Below are 18,764 nucleotides of genomic sequence, written 5' to 3' on the forward strand. Positions count from 1 at the left end.
TCTAAAAGGCCTTTCCAGGTATGGAGCAAAGGGACTCCTCCTACACTGTTGGTGGGAATGCAGATTGGTACAACCACTATGGGGAACAGTATGGAGGTTCCTTAAGAAATTAAAAATAGAGTTACCATATGATTCAGCAATTCCACTCCTGGGCATATATCCAGAGGAAGCCATAATTTTAAAAGATACATGCACTCCAACATTCACTGCAGTGCTACTACAGTAGCCAAGACGTGGAAGCAACCTAAATGTCCATCGACAGAGGAATGGATAAAGAAGATGTTGCTTATTTGATACAATGGAATATTACTCAGCCATAAAAAGAATGAAATAATGCCATTTGCAACTACACAGACGGACCTAGAGATTATCATACTAAGTGAAGTAAGTCAGACAGAAAAAAACGAATATCACATGATATCACTCATATGTGGAATCTAACTCTTAAAAAAAAAAATGACATAAATGAACTTATTTACAAAACATAAGTAGACTCACAGACTTCAAAAACAAACTTATGGTCACCAAAGGGGAAATATGACGGGGAGGGATAAATTAGGAGCGTGGGATTAACATACACACAGTACTAAATATCAGACAGATAACTAACAAAGACCTAGTGTATGGCACAGGGAACTCTACTCAACACTCTGCAATCACCTGTGAGGGAAAAGAATGTGAAAAAGAATGAATACAAGTGTACACATATATAACTGAACCACTTTGCTGTCCACCTGAAACTCACAGAACATTGTAAATCAACTATATTCCAATAATTTTTCTTTAATTAATAATAATAAAAGACCTCTCCATTCGGCTCCAACATTCTGCAACACTGCAGTTTTGGCAGAAGGGAAAGCAACACTGAAATAGAATCCAAAACACTGAACAAAGTCCAATTACCTGTGTCTAGTATATAGGGAGACACACACCCGGGAGTCTTCACCTCTGTCCCCTGGGAGCTGAAGCACTCATCTCTGCATCCTTTGTGAATTTGTTTGTTCCTTCCACAACATTCCCTGTGGAAATCCGGCTTGATCCAATTTCCTCTTCTGAAGTACACCTGAGCTCCCTGGATTCTTAGTGGGGCTGTGTGATTAGTTCTGTGAATAGAGGGGTGTATACCACTCCCCCACTCCCAGGCCTGGCCCCTAAGACACCTCACATGATCCTCTATGCTGAGACTCCTAATTGAAGACAATCTACATGCAAATGAGTTGGGAAAAAAAAAAAAAACTTAGCTGTGGACTTCCTAGTAGGCAAAGCAAAGAGGGCAACAGGCTGACCACAGAACTCTGCTAACCAAAAAACACACTGCTCATGATAAGAATCTCTGTCTTGGCCAAGAGCTCTGAGAGGAAGGCTCTCCAGGGTCTCTGGGTGAGGGAATCGATGTCTGGGCAGGAGGAAGCAAGAGACCAGGCTTGTCCTGAAATCTGTCCCCTCCACAGCAGAGGGCCAGCTTTGGTGGTCCCCCTGTGGCCTGACTGATGTGTTACCGCACGGAGTGTAATTCTTCATCCTTGTTAACGTCAATACCGCAGCAGCATGATAAATACGGAAAATATTTACATACCCGTACCACGGATGGGTTGTTTAGACCATCTGGCTACAGGATGCGGTAAGTATTGTGAAACACATGACCTGTCTATAAAGGCTGTGCCTCAACCCTGGGGGAGGCCAGGCTCCAGGGTTCAGGTGGCTTCCCTGGGCCATATCCCCACCATACACTGGACCATGGGGAACCCGAGAGACCAACTCACGTCTCGGCAGGCTTGGACCCACTATCAGCCTCAGGCGCCTACCAGTTGTGAGCAGAGCCTTCAAACCCCCCTCTTCTGCTGCCTCTGGGTAAGCACATTTGATAACCTCCTGACACTTCTTTATCAAGGAACTCTTCAGGACTCAAGTGACTCAGACAAGACTCACCTGGCAAGGACTTCCCAGGTGGTCCAGTGGTGAAGAATCTGCCTGCCAAGGCAGGGGCCACAGGTTTGATCCCTGGTCCTGGAAGATCCCCCATGCCTGGGGGCAACTGAGCCCAAGCACCACAACTACTGAGCCTGTGACTTTAGAACCCAGTCACAACTGCTGAGCCCACGTGCTGCCACTACTGAAGCCCGCTTACCGGAGAGCCCGTGCTCCGCAAGAGAGGGCACCGCAGTGAGCAGCCCGCCTACCAAAACTGGAGAGCAGTCCCCACCCTCTGCTACCGGAGGAAGCACGCTTGCAGCAGCGAAGACCCCAGCATGGTCAAAAGTAAATCAATCAATCTTTCAAAAAAGAAAAAAGAAACTCACTCAGCAAGACCGCCCTGATTCCACAGCCACCCTGGGAATGTCTCCAGGGAGCTCATGGGACTGTGGGGAATTCTCAAGAGGCAAACAGCACACTTCGCTTGTGTCTGAAGCAGCTTCTGCCTGAGTTTTGTCTCGCTAGAGACGCAGGAGACCAGGACGAGGTACCACCGCTCCTGAAGGGTGGACAACAGTGAGCTTGCCTCAGGGAAAGGTTCTTCTGCTGAGTTCTGAGATCAAGCTGAACAATAGAGGTTTTCTTTCTCCCTAGGTGGACGTTAATTTTTTCCCCTTTTCCTTCTTTTAAATTTCGGGTATGGGGCGGGTTGCTTTATTAATTTTAGTAAAAGCCAAAAAGTTCCCTTCGGAGCTCGTTTTCAAAGTAGCAATTTTCTCAATGGGACGCACGTGTTTGCCGCCCACGGGAGGAGCCGTGTCAGCCTGGCAGTCACAGCGCCCCGTGAACACCTTCCTGACAACCCTGAGTCAAATGGAAACTCACCGCAGGTGGCTGCGTGCTCAGCAGCCTGGCCCGACACTCTGACAAGGGCTTTTGGCGGGGCACGCCTGGAGGGAAGGTTGGCCGTGTTTCCGTCCACTATGAACTCACAGCTTTAGAGTCTCTTTTTTTTTTTTACTAATTTTTTTGATGTAGACCATTTAAAAAATCTTCCTCGAATTTGTTATAATATTGCTTCTGTTTTATATTTTGGGTTTTGGGCCACGAGGCATGTGGGATTTTAGCTCCCGGAACAGGGACAGAACCTGCATCCCCTGTATTGGAAGGTGAAGTCTTAATCACTGGACCACCAAGAAGTATCTACTCCCTCTTTTTTTCCATTTTAAGCTTTTTATTTTGTATTGGAGTATAGCCAGTTGACAATGTTGTGACAGTTTCAGGGGAACAATGAAGGGACTGAGCCATACATATACACGTATCCAATCTCCCCCAAGCTCCCCTCCCATCCAGGCTGCCACATAACATTGAGCAGAGCTCCCCGTGCTGTACAGAAGGTCCTTGTTGGTTATTCACTTAAAATATAGCAGTGTGGACTTGTCTGTCCCAAACTTCCTAACTATCCATTCCCCCTCATCCTTTCCCCCAGCAACCGTAAGTTTGTTCTCTAAGTCTGTGAATCTCTTTCCATTTTGTAAGTTCATTTGTATCATTTCTTTTTAGATTCCACATATAACGGATATGATATGATATTTCTCCTTCTCTGTCTGACCTACTTCACTCTTTAGAGTCTTCGTATAACGAACACCCTCGAAGATTTAAAATGCACCAACCAGAGCGTTCAGGGCCTTGGGTAGCACACAGACTGGGTTCAAGTGCCAGCTGGCCACCTTGCCTCCTGGGTTCTGGATTTTGACTGTGAAATGAGGGTTAGTGACATAGCTAGAAGCTGCTTCCTGCTCTGATAGTCATGAGCTGGTTCTGTAGTGACTGGGCAAGTAGGGGACTCTGTGGCCATGGAATCAATCGAGTGTCACAGTCTTTCCAAGGACTGGCACTCTGTCCGTGCAACCAGGGTGAGGACCACAACCCCACATGTGGACAGATGAAAAAAGTCAGAGCCTGAGGCCAGACACGGCCTGAGGCTCAGGGGTTTGCTACTGTGTCCCAGGAGAGCAAGCCCATGTGCACATTCCACACCCTCTAAGAGCAGAGACCAGCAGGCCAGGCGGCTTGACGATACAGATTTGGGACAAAAGTTCTCACTGGTAACACACCAAGCACCCCAGTGAGGCCGGGTGTCCGTGCAAAAGGCTCAGCGCATCTCTGGGAGGCATTTCCGATCCCTCGAGCCCCAGCAGAGATGTCTGCTCAGAGCCACCAAGGAGTTTCAGACTCCTGTTCCACTCACTGGCTTGCCGACAGAGCTGGGCAAAGGCTCTTTTAGCAAAGTGAGCTGCTGGGGACACGGGCAGACGGTGACAAAGACCACACCCAAGTTGCTACTTGCTTCATTCTCACTGGACTCAACAAACATCCAGGGATGGAACTTCCCTGGTGGTCCAGTGGTTAAGACTCTGTGCCTCCACTGCAGGGGGCACAGATTCGATCCCTGGTGCCCGAAGTTCCGCATGTTGCAGAATGTGGCCAAAAAAACCCCGAAGCATTTAACAGCAAGCCAGCATCAGGTTTCTTTTGTTTAAACAAGAAAATATAAGATGGCCAAGGGTGGGCCCAGAACCTCAGGACAGAGCGTGGCCTAGGGGGAGTGGGTTAGCCCCAGGCCTCCAAGTCAGAGTGAGGATCTTTTCGGGACGGAGGAGTCCAGGCCGGCCCAATCTGAGCTCCTATGTCTCCAGCCCTCAAGGCCTCCTGCCCCGGCTCCCACACCCCAGCAGACAGGCCAGCACGAGGCACCACCAGGACCCCTCCAGTTCAAGGTGAAATGAGAACTGCATGGTCAATGGAGCAAGCCTACTAAAACCTATGTTTATTCTCTTTCTATTCTTAGATTAGATCTTTTCCTATTTCTTAGTGTCCTTTAGTTCATGAGAAGATGGCTACGAGGAATTATAGCTTTCCTCTGTGTGTGGTTAATTATTGATAACATAAATTGTAACATTTTTAAGCATTTTTAAGTGTTCAACAGCATTAAGCACATTCCCAGTGTTGCGCAACTAGCACCACCACCCATTTCCAGAACTTTCTCACCCCCCCAAACAGAAACCCTATAATCATTCAACATTAACTCCCCAGGTCCCCTTTCCCCCAACCCCAGGTAATGTCCGTGAATGGTACCTCTTTAAAAATAATGTTTTTACTTGGCAACATTATCTTGTAATTTTTTTAAAATATTTATTTGTTTATTTGTCTGCATCGGGTCTTAGTTGTGGCATGCAAGGTCTTTCGTTGCAGCGCATGGACTCTTCGAGTTGTGGCACACAGGCTTAGTTGCCCCACGGTATGTGGGATCCTAGTTCCCCGACCAGGGGGTCGAACCCTCATCCCATGCACTGCAAATCAGAGTCTTAACCGCTGAACCACCAGCAAAGTCCCTCATATTGTAATTTTAAAGCTCCTGGTACTTCTCAGCTACTTGATGATAGATGAGTCGACAGAGGAGGGGCCTGGACAGCTTCTGTCCCCCACCCCCACCAGGAAGGAACCTTACAGGCCACAGTCTGTCTGGAGGAATCACAGGCTCCCCACCCTGCTGTGCTTGAGTGGACATCTAATGGGAGCCGGCTGGCCAGGAACTCTGCTAGACTTGCCCTTTGCGGTAGAAAGGCTCTCACCCAATTTTCTCCAGATTTTCATTTTACTTAAAAGCTCTTCCTTGCTTGGGGTTTTGAGGTTAAAAACCACTGTCTCTTGCTCCCACACAGTAAGTAGGAATGTCAATTGGCCCTCCCTTTAAGGACAGCAATTGAGCAGTAGTACAGAAAATAAAAGGCAAACACTCCTTGACCTAGTATTTCTACTATGGGGAAATTTATTCTGCAGATTTGAAAGCCTATTTGCATCAAAACCTACGAACCAGGAGACTCACAGAGGCAGTTTGCTCTTCCTTGGTTACAATGCAAAACTCCATGGCTGGGGAGTTGGTTTAAGAAACGATGATGCATTGAGTAGCCAAATAATGAGTCCGTCGTTAAAAAGCTCCAGGCATGGGACTTCCCTGGTGGTCCAGTGGTTAAGACCCTGTGTTTCCACTGCAGAGGGCAGCTCCATCCTGGTCGGGGAACTATAGTCTTGCATGATGCAAGGGTGAGGCCAAAAAATAGAAGGGGAAAAAAAAGGCCCGGACAGCCTAAATGAACCAACAGAGGATCACCTCCAGATGTCTAAATTGTTAAGTCAAAACAGCAGGTGCATAGGAAGGCAGCCATTTGTGGTTTTCTGAAGTAATATACACTCATATATGCAGAGCATCTTTCTGAAAGATACACACACCGGGAGACTACAGACAGGAAGCAAAGAAGACTTACGTTTACCTCTCAGCCCTTGGACATTGGGTACCAAGTACTGAATATACTGTATTACCTATCCAAACAATATTTTTCATACCAAGTATGGTCTTTATTATTTTGTTACTGGACTACTTTATTGTAACCTATGAATTTGTAAGTTCTATAAATCAAGGAATGTATTTAATTTATCTTCTTTCTTCTCCTAGCTTTTCATGTTTAAGATGCACAGCATGAGTTGATCTAGTTTATCTTTAACACCTTGCCAATGTCTGGTATAACATCAAGTACAACTTTTTGTGTGTTTCAGTAATTTTTTGAAGACATGAAAGAATGACTGAGTAAACAATGAGTGAAGAAAAGTAGTGGAGGGGCCTCCCTGGCGGTCCAAGGGGTAAGACTTTGCCTTCCACTGCAGGGGAGTGGGGTTGGGGAGCTTAGATCCCACATGTCTCAAGGCCAAAAAAATCAAAACATAAAACACAAGAAATATCGTAACAAACTCAATAAAGACTTTAAAAAATGGTCCACATCCAAAAAATTAAAAAAAAAAAATACTCCGATATAAAATTTTAAAAATGAAAAAAGAACTTATTTAAAAAAAAAAAAGGATTGGAAAACTAAATCATATTCTTTAAATACTTGAAAACCATGAGTCTTGAGTTGCCGGGGAAGGAAGAGATTGAGGGGAGGCAGGAACTGACCGACTGTGGCAATTTAGGTAGAAAAATCAGACTTGGTAATTTCAAAGGAAGATAAACATCACTGACAGGGCAATAACATTGGTGTTAAAAGTTTAACTGGGGACTTCTCTGGTGGTCCAGAAGCTAAGAGTCTGAGCTCGCAATGCAGGGTGCCAGGGTTTGATCCCCGATCAGGGAACTAGATTGACCCCATGTGCTACAAATAAGACTTGGCAAAGTCAAATACATAAATAAATATTTTTTTTAAAAAAACATTTAATTGAAAAAAAAATGTTTACTTGAACAAGAGTTTTTAAATTTTTAATTTTAATAACTATTTTAGTTTTTTTTGTTAAAAAGTCAACATTTAATGTTTCTTTTGGAACAGCAGAATGCAAAAAAAAGTAAGTAGTCCAAACGATTTTAAAATACTTTTTTTTGGAAACCACATTATATCTACCTTTTAATCCTGTGAACCACATATTTCTAAAGAATTGGAAAGTATATCAAAAAACCATCCCTCTCCAGTGAGCTGGTTCCCAGATTTGAGAGCTCTCCAGGGATCAGTGCATACATACCAAGCTTGGGAGCACTTGCCTGTGATCCTCCATGATCCAGTCTGCAGGCCAGCAGCAACCCTGACCATTGAGAAGTGGGCTGACGAGCAGAGCAAGGGCCCTAGGCTTCAAGGAACAAGCTTCCACAAAGCCCGAGGCCCTCAGTCCTTGGAAAGTTATACTGGCCCCCTTGGCCGCTCATACAAACAACTGTGGCTTAAATAAGGCAAAACATTAACAGTGGCAAAACCACACTGAGGAGAGGAAAGGAAAAGAAACAGGGAGGAGGGAAGGCTACCTTAAAAGGAATTGAGAGCGCCGGGGGTTCAGTCAGGGGGCCGCCTGGTAGGCGTGCTCCCATCCAGCTCTTCCAAGGCCCCCCAGGACAGCCAGGTTCGTGACACCCAAACTTCATGTGCATCTTGGTAGCTCCGGCCAGTCGGATGACTCACCCACCCCTGAAAGACTGAGTTGTACCGAGGGCTCGCTGTTTATTCAGAGAGACAAGAAATGCCTTGGAGAAAGAGCAGGATCATCACCAGGGAAATGTGAAGGATGCCTCAGTCCCCAACAAACTGGTTCATTCAGTGTCCTTGAGCTGGTTTATTTTATTTTATTCATTTATTTATGGTTGTGCTGAGTCTTCGTTGCTGTGCACGGGCTTTCTCCAGTTGCAGCAAGCGGGGGTTACTCTTCGTTGCAGTGCTCAGGTTTCTCATTGCAGGGCTTCTCTTGTTATGGAGCACGGGTTCTAAAGCGTGGGCTTCAGTAGCTATGGTACACGGGCTTAGCTGCTCCACAGCATGTGGAATATTCCTGGACCAGGGATTGAACAGGTGTCCCCTGCGTTGGCAGAATTCTTAACCATTAGGCCACTAGGGAAGACATCGTCTTTTTTTTTTTTTTAACTTGGCCACCATACCATCTTATTACTTCTAAATATTGTACCTACTTTGAACCCCTAAACTGTATCCATCTCAAAACATCAATTTTGCAACCTTGTTTCTCAGTGTTCTGTTCCGCATTTCCGAGCCCATAGCACTGGCTTCACTCTGAAATGATGATTTTTAGTGAGAGAGGTTCTTGCCTGTCTTGCAACTAACATTAAAGGAATTCCGCTTAGAGCGACGTTTTTTTTTTTTAAATGCTTGGCCCCCAGATCTCTTTTGGACACATTCTCCAGTAGCATTCCGCATTTCTTAAACACAACTTGGAAAATGCTGTAGAGTGTTTCACGCTTAAGGATTAAGTTGCTACTGATTAGAGACGCTCTTTGTCATGCTGAAATCTATTCCTACCCTTTAATTGTTATGTTTTTAAGAGCAATGGGTGTTGAACTTGATCAAATGCTTTTCTGACATCGACTGAAAGTATTTAAATTCTTTTTCTTCCTCTTCTTTTTTTTCTCCTTTTGGTAGATTTCCTCATCTTTAATCATCTGCTTATAACTTAAAGTCTGGTCCATGACCCAATGTACTGACCCCTGTGCCAGGGGCCAGACTAGGGCAGCAAATACCTCTTGCATATAGAGGAAAGTGGGGGGTACAGAACATGGAGAACACACACACACAGCTGAACAGCACGCGAGCATCTGTGAATTCATGTATCACACAAAAGTCACAGTGAGAACCCAAGGAACCACACGAGTCAAGTGACTCATGGTGGGCTTCCTGTAGGAGGTGACAGAGGGAATTTAGAGACAGGCTGGAAATGACGGCATCTGGATTTGAGTCTTGCCCCCCATGAAGCCCACGAGCATGATTTCCTGGCCTCTAATTTTGTCAGCAATAAAACAGAAATAATCATAGACCACGAGACCTTCAGAGGCATCCAGATTAGCCTCCTTCATTTGCAAACACTAGAGGCAGAGGATCAAAGGGAAGTGATTTGTTCAAGATCATCGAGCCATCCCTACTGTTTATCTTGGTTCCAAGGGGAAGGGGAAAGAAACAAAGACAACTTGGAGATCTTGGGCAGAAAGGAAGCAGAGAACACCCAGTGTGTCGTGACTCTTCCCCTGTAATAAACATTATTGTTGTCACCTTGAAAGCGGGCTGAGTCAGGAGGCGGCCCGTGTGCTGGACTCAGGCCAGCGGTCAGAGGAGCCTGGCCGGAAAGAGAGGAAGATCCTGGAGCCACCCCTGCAGCAGCCCCAGGTCTCCTGCATCAACACACCTGTGCAAATGTACATGGATGGCTTCCCAGTCACTCATTCACTCCCCTATTCATTCAGCAAGTACGGAGACCATACTGAAGCGTGTCCCCCAAGTTCATGTCCTCCTTGGAACCTCAAAACTTGAACTTATGTGGAAATATGATCTTCATAGATGTAATTAGGTGAAGTCAAACTGGGTTGGGGGCAGGGGCCTGGATCCAGTATGACTGATATCTTTTTTTTTTCTGGCTGCCCTTGGTCTTCATTGCTATGCGGGCTTTCTCTGGTTGTGGTGAGCATGGGCTACTTTTCGTTGCCATATGCAGGCTTCTCATTGCAGTTGTTTCTCTGTTGTAGCGCACAGGCTCTAGGGCACGAGGGCTCAGCACCTCTGGCGCACGACGTGGCTTAGTTGCCCAGTAGCATGTGGGATCTTCCCGGACCAGGGATCAAACCTGTGCCCCCTGCATTGGCAGGTGGATTCTTAACTCCTGGACTACCAGGGAAGTCCCTGATTGGTGTTCTTATACAAAGAGGAGAAGAGATACAGAAATAGATGCACACAGAGGGGAAATAACCACATGAAGACAGAGCCAGAGATGGCAGGGAGGGGGGATACATCTATAGGCCAAGGAGAGCTGAGGATGGCCAGCCACCACCATGAGCGAGGGATGTGTAAGACTCTCCCCTCAAGCCTCCAGGAGGAAGCAATCCTAAATTTGGATGTGTGGTCTCCCGAACCAAGAAAGAATAACTCCTCTTGTTTTAAGCCACCCAGTTTGTGGTGCTTGGTTACATAGCCCCAGGAGCCCCAGAGCTTGCCCCATGGAACCTGACGCTGGGAGGGAGAAAGGGTGTTTGGTTGGAATCCTTCAAACCACATTATCCCCATCAGCAGGCTGGTCCTCCCAGCCACCATGCCACCCATAGCCTGTGACCGAGCATCCAGCCTCCCTGGGCCAGACACAGAAAACCAAGTGCTCCTTAAGCTGTGAGGCCCCAGGTACCATTCAACACACTTCGCACACATTGTCCTCTAAACGTCATACGCATGTGCTCAGTCGCTCAGCGGTGTCCGACTCTGTGACCCTATAGACTGTAGCCCGCTAGGCTCCCCCGTCCTTGGCATTCTCCAGGCAAGAATACTTGCCTGTGAGTCACCATTTCCTTCTCCGGGGGATCTTCCTGACCCAGGGATCGAACCCATGTCTCCTAACTGGCAGGCAGATTCTTTAAAGCCCACTTTAAAAGTCAGTTTCAGCCAAAAGGCAGGTGAGGACACAGTAATCTAAGAGAGCAGTCCATGGCAGAACCATACTCCAAATCTAGACTGTCTGCACTGAGGGCGGGGGTGGGGGTGGGGGTGGGGGGAATATGTTCTTTTGCACACCCACTTCCCGGCTCCCCCAGGGCTGTAGCACCTGCCCCTGGCAGGCCTGTCTCCCACTCATTTGCAGCTGTGGGGACCCCAGGCAGTTGGCATCTGCTCTTTGAAAAGGTATTTATCTTTCCACTCCCTGAGAGCAGGCGAGAGCCATAAAAGGCCATGCCCAACGTCAGGTGCACAAGCGTTTTGTAGAGACAGATGTCGTTCACACACGGCGACCAGGCCTGGTCACTAATGGACAGGGATGCCTCCCGCAGGAGTATGAGAGCCTGGGATGCAGACTCACTGCTGGCTGCAGGGCCTTGGCTAGGCCACAGGTGTTGACATCTCCTAGTGTCTGGACCAGCCCAGGTACCCCACAAGCAAAGACAAGATGTGATCCATGACAAGGCCCACTTGAGGTTCTAGCACAAGCCTGAGACTTCTGTTTGGGTACCATCTTAATTTTCTTTTGGCCATGGGGCATGTGGGATCTTAGTTCTCTGACTAGGGATGTAACCCGTGCAGCGGACGCATAAAATCTTAACCACTGAACTGCCAGGGAAGTCCTCCATTTTAATCATTTTTAAGTGCACAATTCAGTGGCATTGAGAATATTTCCAGCATTGTGCAATCATCATGGTTATTTCCATTTTCATCACCTCAAACAGCTCTGTCCCCTCTAACTCCCACCCCCAGCTCAGAGTAAGCACTGTTCTGTTTTTTGCCTCTGAATTTGCTATTCTCGGCACCTCATACAAGTGGAATCACACAATATTGTCCTTTTGTGTCTGGCTTCTTTCTCTTAGCATCATGTTTTCAAGGTTCATTCATGTGGTAGACTGTGTCAGTGCTTCATTCCTTTTTTTGGCCACATAATATTCCATCGTATGGCTATACCACCCCATTTCTTTTATCCATTCATCAGCTGATGCACTGGGTTGTTTTCAGCTTCTGGCTATTGTAATAATGCTGCTAAGAACATGGGTGTATAAGTACCTGTTTGATTCCCTGCTTTCAATGCTTTGGAGTAGAATAACTCAGGAGTAGAATTCTAGTAACATTGTTTTGTATGGGTAAACCACATTCTATTAGCCCATTTATCAGTTGGTAACCAGACAGAGGAACCAGAGATCAAATCGTCAACATCCGCTGGATCGCCAATGATCCGCTGGATCATCAAGAAAGCAAGAAAGTTACAGAAAAATGTCTACTTCTGCTTTATTGACTACATCAAAGCCTTTGACTGTGTGGATCACAACAAACTGAAAAATTCTCAAAGAGATGGGAATACCAAACCACCTCACCTGCCTCTTGAGAAATCTGTATGCAGGTCAAGAAGCAACAGTTAGAACTGAACATGGATCAACAGATTGGTTTCAAATTGGGAAAGGAGTAGGTCAAGGCTGTATATTGTCACCCTGCTTGTTTAACTTATATGCAGAGTACATCATGAGAAATGCTGGGCTGGATGAAGTACAAGCTGGAATCAAGATTGCTGGGAGAAATATCAATAACCTCAGATAGGCAGATCATACCACCCTTATGGCAGAAAGTGAAGAAAAACTAAAGAGCCTCTTGATGAAAGTCAAAGAGGAGAGTGAAAAAGTTGGCTTAAAACTCAACATTCAGAAAACTAGGATTGTGGCATCCAGTCCCATCACTTCATGGCAAATAGATGGGGAAACAGTGGAAACAGTGACAGACTATTTTTGGGGGGCTCCAAAATCACGGCAGATTGTGACTGCAGCCATGAAATTAAAAGTCACTTGCTCCTTGGAAGAAAAGCTATGACCAACCTAGACAGCATATTAAAAAGCAGAGACATTACTTTGCCAACAAAGGTCCGTCTAGTCAAGGCTGCAGTTTTTCCAGTAGTCATGTATGGATGTGAGAGTTGGACTATAAAGAAAGCTGAGCACCGAAGAATTGATGCTTTTGAACTGTGGTGTTGGAGAAGGCTCTTGAGAGTCCCTTAGATTGCAAGGAGATCCAATCAGTCCATCTTAAAGGAAATCAGTCCTGAATATTCATTGAAAGGACTGATGCTGAAGCTGAAACTCCAATACTTTGGCCAACTGATGTGAAGAACTGACTCACTGGAAAAGACCCTGATGTTGGGAAAGATTGAAGGTGGGAGAAGGGGGTGACAGAGGATGAGATGGTTGGATGGCATCACTGACTCAATGGACGTGAGTCTGAGCAAGCTCTGGGAGCTGGTAAAGGACAGGGAAGACTGGCGTGCTGCTGTCCATGGGGTCGCAGAGTCGGACACAACTGAGTGACTGAACTGAACTGAACCTGGTGTTGCTGCTTTCCTTTTTTCTCTTTGGCCACTCCACTCGTGGGATCTTAGTTCCCCGACTAGGGATGGAACCCAAGCTCTTGGCAGTGGAAGTGTGGAATCCAAACACCAAATCACTAGGGAATTCCCAGTAACTCTGTGTTTAATCTCTTAAAGAACCACCAAACTGCTTTCCACAGCAGCTGCACCATTCTACATCCCACCAGCAGGGAACGAGGATTCCCATTTTTCCACTTCCTCATCAACACTTGTTATTTTCCACTTTGGGATACTAGTCAAGCCTGAGACGTCAGAAGAAGGGAAGAGAGAAGTGTGCCCGGGGCCCTGGACATGGCCTGCTGGCATCTGCGCACTTTCAGCCTGCTGTCTCTGCAGGGCTGCGTGGGTGCGGGCTGGAGAGTCGAGAGAATTCAGTTCTAGTTCCAGCACCAGTGCTTGTGGCTGTGCGACGCTGGACACAGACTTGAACCACTGTGAGCCTTAGTCATGTCCTCTGTGGGAACTGAGCTAACGCCCCAAGTGTCACTTCCTACAGGAGGTGGGGCTGTGAATCTGTAAGAGCAACCGAAGGAAGAGTATTTTCAGAAACTCTACAGGGGGACACAGAGGTGGTAGAAAGAGGGGGGGCGGGGCTAACCTCCCTTAATAGATGCTTATGATCGTGTGTGGAGAGGACTAGAATACGTTCCCCTTCCACCTCCTCTTTCTCTGCCATTCAAAAAAGTTTTCTCTTTTAATTAATTAATTAAGTCTTGGCTGCTCTGGGTCTTTGGGGCTGCACGCAGGCTTTCTCTAGTTGTGGCGAGCGGGAGATACTCTCTAGCTGTGGTGCTTGGGCTTCTCATTCCAGTGGCTCCTCTTGTTTTGGAGCTTGAGGGCTTCAGTAGTTGCTGCATGGAGGCTCTAGAGCACAGGCTCAGCAGCCGTGGCACATGGGCTTTGTTGCCCCTCGGCAAGTGGGATCTTCCTGGACCAGGGACTGAACCTCCATCTCCTGCATTGGCTGGCGGACCCTTCACCATTGGACCACCAGGGAAGTCCTCTTTCTCTGCCTTTGAATGGAGAAGCCAAAATATGGGGAAAAGTAGAAAGACTAAGAGGGAGTAGAAAGAATTCTAGATGACCGACTGAGGGCAAACTTGTATCAGAATGATTACTGGACACACACACACACACTGACAGCTCTTGAGTCACATCATGGATTCAAAGTTTACCTGAATCTCTTATGTCATCAGATCGAGAGAAGCACATAGACAGCAGGAATTAGCAACCCAAGTTTTCAGGGGAGGAAATGAAGGCCCAGGGAAGTGGGGTCACACACAGCCCAGTCCAAGTGGGGCCTCTGGACACTAGTGCAGCTCAGCCAAAGCACAAGACAGCCGTGGACACTGAGCTCCATGCGGGGCCCGGGCCAATCTTCCAAAGCAGCAGCAGCATCTCTCTGCCTGTGTCTGCCTGTCTCTCTCTCACACACACACCCAGTGACTGAGGTCTCCAACGAGCAGCCCAGGCTACATTCCAGGAAAGAAACAGGACCTTTCTTCCTCTCACTAGCAGGAAAAGCACAGAGCCTCGTGGGCCCCCAGCCGGCATCTCCATAGTGACAGAATCACAGAGGCTGTGGGGCTAAAAATAAAGCTTCCACTTTCTGAAACCCCCGTCTGCTCAGCTCCAGCTGCACGAGGGCTTGGTGGTGCTCCGTGGCCAACACCTAAACAGCGAAGAGGGGCCCTCTGCCCTGAGGACGGGGGACAGCACACCCCGGACACCAGGAACGAAAGACCATCTGTGCTCCCACAAAAGAGTTCCCAAAGGTTGTCACCCACGGGCTCCCGGACAGAGGGGCTCCATATGGGTCATGCCAGCAAGCAAAAGGTGCCCCAGCCTCCATGCACAAATGTCCCCCCACACACACAAGCAACCTGTTCATGGTAGCTCTCGGGAGGCACCTCTTAAGCCTTGAAAGTAAGAAGTGTTCTTTTTCCAGAAGTACCAAGGGTTTGCAAGTTTTCCCACTTTAAAAAAAAAAAAAAAAGATTTTCAAAATGCTTAGCTCCCCAGGCAGGCTCTCAAAAACCTACTTCACTGCAAAAATGGGTGCAGTGTATGGTAAATGGTCTAAAACAGCTATTTAGCCAAGGGCTTCCCTGGCGGCTCACAGGGCTTCCCTGATAGCTCAGTTGGTTAAAAAAAAAAAAAAAAAATCTGCCTGCAATGCAGGAGACCCCAGTTTGATTCCTGAGTCGGCAAAATCTGCTGGAGAAGGGATAAGCTACTCACTCCAGTATTCTTGGGCTTCCCTTGTGGCTCAGCTGGTAAAGAATCCGCTTGCAATGTGGGAGACCTGGGTTTGATCCCTGGGTTGGGAAGACCCCCTGGAGAAAGGAAAGCTACCCACTCCAGTATTCTGGCCTGGAGAATTCCACAGACTGTAGAGTCTACGGGATTGCAAAGAGTCAGACACTACTGAGCAACTTTCACTTTCACTTTCCCTGGTGGCTCAACGGTGAAGAATCCACCTGTCAATGCAAGAGACGTGGGTCTGAAAGATCCCCTGCAGAAGGAAATGGCAACCCACTCTAGTATTCTTGCCTGGGAAGTCCCATGGACAGAGGAGCCTGGCAGGCTACAGTCCACGGGGTCAAGAAGAGTTGGATGTGACTGAGCACGCACACACTGATGGATTTTTTTCAGAGCCAGGTTGCCTGGATTTGAATGTATCAGCCATGCGCCCTTGGGGTAGCCAGCTTTTTGCTCTGGGTCTCAGTTTTCTCATCTGCACAATGGGGTAAACTGCAGGGTGCCATTGAGGACCAGGCATAGACTAGGTACTTCAAGAGCTCAGTTATTCAGCTGCCTGGGGGTCCTGTTCTTGGTGGGTCAGCCTGAGAACCCACTAGCAAGTGGACATTCCAACTGAGAGCAGCTTTTCAAGGGGCCAGCTCTGCATCAGCTGGAAACTCCCCACCTTAGCCAGCACTTTGCACACACTGAAACCCCGCCCCGCCAACTCTCCATCTACATGACCTTCTCCAAATCAACCCTCAGCCTCGGCTTATCTTCTAAATAATCTATAACATGGATCACAACGAATGATTCCCAGTATGATTATTAACTATATTACAGCTCATTTTAAACGGCCTTAAAATTCTTAAATAGCGCACAATGAATGCAACTCTTCATTAGTCACGCAGCCCTGAGTTAATAATTAAGCAGCCTTAATTGGTGGATGTGGAAAGGCATGGCGCGGCTTCCTAGGCACCGCTGCACACGGAACCGGCCCAGCCCCATAATGGATTTCCTAAGTCAGCTCACAGAGCTAATTCACATCGAAAGTTAATTAGCCTAATGAAGGCAAGTGCGACTTGGTGACTTCCAGCCTGATTCTGCTCTGACTCAGCCACCCCAGGAGGCTGCCAATGCCATCTTCCTGGCTTCAATTTCCTGGAGCTCCAAGGAAGGGGCCCTGGGGACAGTGCTTCGGGGAACCATGTGTTCCTGGCTCCCCGACTGCTATCAGCTGGGAGTCAGCGAGCGCTCAGAAGACCACAGAGAGGCAGGATGCACCTCCTTGTGGAGTTCGTTCTGGAATCTCTGCAAGGAAGAGAACCTTGCAGCAAGTGGAAGTCACAGGTGAGCCCCAGCGAGGTGGAGGGCCAGGCACCACCAACCTTCATAACCTATGACTGGTGAAGACCAGGGTTATCCCTTCTCCCTGACCAGGAATATAGCAGCTCACATGTGCAGGGCAGCTGACAATCCACAAAACTACCCTCTCATTCAGACTCTCACTGTGTCCTCCCCTGGGAGGGAGCATTGCTAGATGGATAGAGAAACCAAGGCCCAGAAAGGCGTGATCATCAAAGGCCACTCATCTTGGAAATGGCACAACTCTTGCCTCCCAGACCACTAGGCCCTCCTAGCCCAGCTGTCTTTCACTGTTCCTCATTCAGGGGCAAGCCAAAGTCAACATCTCGCTGGCCCAGAAACAGCCCAAGTGTCCATCAACAGAAAAACAAAAGGTGGTCTGTCTATCTGGAGTGGAATATTACTTGGCCAAGAGAAGAAGGAAATTCTGACACAAGCTACAAGACAGGTGAATCTGAAGGACATTATGCTCAGTGAAACAAACCAGACCACAAAAGGACAAATACTGTATGATTCCACTTATTCGAGGCACCCAGAGAAAATTCACAGAAACAGAAGGCAGAATGGTGGGTGCCAAGGGCTGGAGGGAAGAGAAAGTTGTCGTTTAACGGGGACAGAGTTTCAGTTTGGGAAGAGGAAGAAGCTCTGGACAGGGAAGGGGGTGATGGTTGCACAATAGGATGAATGTACTTAATGCCACGGGACTGTTTGCTGAAAAATGGTCATGGCAGTAAATTTGACATTGTGTGTATTTTACCACTCACACACACAAAAATGAAGTACTGAAACCTGCTACAGCATGGGTAAACCTTGAAAACATTATGTTACATGAAAGAAGCCAAACACCAAAGGTCACACAGTGTAAGATTCCATGCATTGGGTGGCCAAAAAGTTTGCTTGGATTTTTCCGTAACATCGTATGGAAAAAAACCAAGTGGATTTTTTTTGGTCCAACCTAATATTTGAAATAATCAGAACAGGTAAATCTGTTGAAGCAGAAAATAGAAGAGTGATGGCCACAAGCCAGGGGAGGAGAGAGAAGGGAGGATGACTGCTGATGGGAGTGGGGTCTCCTTTCGGGGTGGGTGAGAATGCTCTTAGAATGAGACAGAGGTGGTGGTCACACAGCACTGCGAACATAGCGTGTGACACTGAATTGCACATTTAGAAATGGTTAGTTCTCTGTTACATGAATTCCACTACAAATTTTTAAAGAAGGCCAGGAAAGAAAATTCCCCATTCTCTCCTTCTGCACCCATCTGCCTTCCCCTCTCCTGCATCCACACCCTCACCCAGCGCCCTCATTCTCTGCCGGGCATGTGTCCAGGGGCCCTTCCTGGCCCTTCCGTGCACTGCACACCCTGGAACCTCCATTTTCCCTCTGCGTCCAGCCTGAGCACAGTCAGAGGCTTGGAATCCTCCTGAGGGCATGTCCTTCTGAGCAGGTTGGATTCTAGGGAGAGAGCAAGAGAAGTCTGGAAGGCAGCCTCCTGGGAGAGCAAGTGGGCCAGACCACCTTCCCCAAGTTTCCTCCCATCAGAGGCTTCGTTAAACCCTCTTCTTGGACTTCTCTGCTGGTCCAGGGGTTAAGAATCCTCCTGCCAATGTAGGGGACGTGGGTTCCATCCCTGGTCTGGGAAGATCCCACGGGCCTCATGGCAACTGAGCCCAGGTTCTGCAACTACTGAGCCCGAGCACCTAGAGACTGAGCTCCACAACAAGAGAAGCCACCGCAATGAGAAGCTAGCGAGCAGCAACAAAGATCCAGCACAGCCCCAAATAAAAATGAATTAATTAATAATAAAATCCTCTTCCAAGTTCAGAACCAG

At 47.5% G+C, this 18,764-nt stretch overlaps 1 protein-coding gene across 20 annotated transcripts in view; it reads right to left on the reverse strand.

The window, feature by feature from the left end:
- The window catches only part of PITPNM2 (phosphatidylinositol transfer protein membrane associated 2), a 157,466-nt gene that overhangs the window by 127,598 nt on the left and 11,104 nt on the right, over nt 1–18,764 (reverse strand). For 6 of the 20 annotated variants that reach the window (XM_061142038.1, XM_061142037.1, XM_061142036.1 and 3 more), the window contains exon 1: nt 904–1,093. The exons of 11 other annotated variants lie outside the window; for them this stretch is intronic. The gene's annotated coding sequence lies outside the window, so the exon portion shown is untranslated. Of the gene's footprint in view, nt 1–903; nt 1,130–7,482; nt 7,579–18,764 lie in introns of those variants that run through there. 3 more of the 20 variants (XM_061142028.1, XM_061142031.1, XM_061142040.1) reach the window with 2 other exon arrangements.

The sequence above is a fragment of the Dama dama genome, chromosome 5 (assembly GCF_033118175.1).
Source record: "Dama dama isolate Ldn47 chromosome 5, ASM3311817v1, whole genome shotgun sequence".
NCBI classification, from domain to species: Eukaryota; Metazoa; Chordata; class Mammalia; order Artiodactyla; family Cervidae; genus Dama; species Dama dama.